Raw genomic sequence first — 2,295 nt, forward strand, 5'->3', positions numbered from 1 at the left:
CCTCCCCCCACCATGCCACGGCACCGGGGCACACGCGGGTCCTGCTTGCTCACCACGAGCACGGCACGGCTGTTGCACCGGGACACGGCGGAGGAGCCAGGCTCTCCCCATCTCACACCGCGCCTGGCATCACCCCCGCCCTGCGAAGGACAGGAGGGGTTGGAGGAGATGCCCAGCGGGTGCTGGCTGCTTCCAGCCCCTGGGACGCAGTGGCCAGGTCCGCCTGGGCCGTGTCTCAGCCTTCACCAGTGACAGCCCTGCTCCCCCATGGCTGCAAAGGGAGGCTGCAGCCTTGGACATACCCCTGCCAGAAAGGGAGTGAGAAAAAAAGAAATACAGGTGACCTCTGATCAGGCACTGCCCCGGCTGTGTGAAGGGGGATTTTCCTCTGCCCTGAGGTTTTGTGTTGTCCAGGGTAAGGTTAAACAGCTTGAGGGTGAGGCAGCCCCTGACCAGGCTGGCCCCCTGCGAAGGCGGCATCAACTCCAGCCCCAACCTCGTCCTACCCTTAGCTGGAAACAGCCTCGAAAGGCTCAGCTGCCCCGCTGGCCATGGGGGGAAGGGGTGGGGAAATGAGTCTGTATGGGAGGAGATGTGGTGTGCAGCTCAGGGTGAGCCCCACTGTCCCCAGCCCCTGCAGTGGGACCGACTGGACCTCACCTTCCTTCCATCGCAGGTGGGGTTTAACCACTCCCCTGCGCTGCCACTGCCGGGACCCCCAGGCATCTGGGTCTGGGTGCTGTGCTGGGGGCGGTGGTCCAGCCGGGAGCACGGCACAGCCGGGAGCACTGCCCATGCAGGGGGGACAACCAGCCAGGGATGACCGGGCAAAAGGGCTGCTGCCCTCCAAGGCAGGAGCAGCCGGAGGGGATCAAGCTGGGGGAACCGAGGGGCCACCCCCCCTGGGGCTCTCCCCACCAAGCCCTTCGTTCCATGGGGCTCCCATGCTGTGGGGCATTTGTTTCAGAGGAGTGGCTGGGGTCCGTGGCCGATCAACTCCAGCCCCAACCTCGTCCTACCCTTAGCTGGAAACAGCCTCGAAAGGCTCAGCTGCCCCGCTGGCCATGGGGGGAAGGGGGTTGGAAATGAGTCTGTATGGGAGGAGATGTGGTGTGCAGCTCAGGGTGAGCCCCACTGTCCCCAGCCCCTGCAGTGGGACCGACTGGACCTCACCTTCCTTCCATCGCAGGTGGGGTTTAACCACTCCCCTGCGCTGCCACTGCCGGGACCCCCAGGCATCTGGGTCTGGGTGCTGTGCTGGGGGCGGGCCCAGCCGGGAGCACTGCCCATGCAGGGGGGACAACCAGCCAGGGATGACCGGGCAAAAGGGCTGCTGCCCTCCAAGGCAGGAGCAGCCGGAGGGGATCAAGCTGGGGGAACCGAGGGGCCACCCCCCCTGGGGCTCTCCCCACCAAGCCCTTCGTTCCATGGGGCTCCCATGCTGTGGGGCATTTGTTTCAGAGGAGTGGCTGGTCTCCGTGGCCGCTGGCACCCAGCCCCTGGGGCAGAGAGGAGGCAGAGTCCCTGCAAAGGGCTGTCAGGGAGCAGATATGGGGGGACGCTCCTGGGCATGGAGAAACCGCCTCCACCATTGCCATATGTTTGTGATTTCCACTGCGGGAAGAGCTGCCAGGGAGCCCAGGGGCTGCAACAGCCCGTGATGGGGTGGAGGAGATGACCAAAGCCAGCCGGGTTCAGTACATGCCCTGGTCCCCCTCGCCACAAGCCCCAGCCCGGCTTCGCTCTGCTGCCTCGTCTCTCCCTGCCTTGGGGCCAGGCAGGGGCAGGAGCGCTGTTAAGGAGGGGGGTCACACTGCCCCGGGCATCACCTCTGTCCCCGCAGGGAGCTGAGCTCCCCAGGTGCCAATGCCCTCACCTTCCCTCTGCAGGGAGGGAACACCCCCCGTGTCCGCGGGAGAGCCAGGGCAGCGGGGACCTTGCACTGCTCCTCACCACCGCAGCCTCTGAGCACCGCACAGCCGGGCAGAGAGGTCCACCCGTAGCGCCGGGCACCACATCGGTGAGTTATCAACATTGTTCTCACCCTAAATCCAAAATACAGCACTGTACCAGCCACTAGAAAAGAAATTAACTCTACCCCTGCCGAAACCAGGACAACTCCCTACAGAGTTTTTCCTTGACTCCCAGTTCTCTGTTTGGAAATCGTGCAGCTCCTTTGTGCACAGAGGAATATACCCAGCAATGCCTGTTCCGAGCAGGGGAAACGTGCACCCTGCAATCACCTAATCAGCTCAAAAATACATTGATGGCTGCAGGATGGCCCCAGGCACCTGG

The sequence above is a fragment of the Pygoscelis adeliae genome, unplaced genomic scaffold (genome assembly GCF_000699105.1).
Source record: "Pygoscelis adeliae isolate BGI_AS28 unplaced genomic scaffold, ASM69910v1 Scaffold286, whole genome shotgun sequence".
NCBI lineage: Eukaryota > Metazoa > Chordata > Aves > Sphenisciformes > Spheniscidae > Pygoscelis > Pygoscelis adeliae.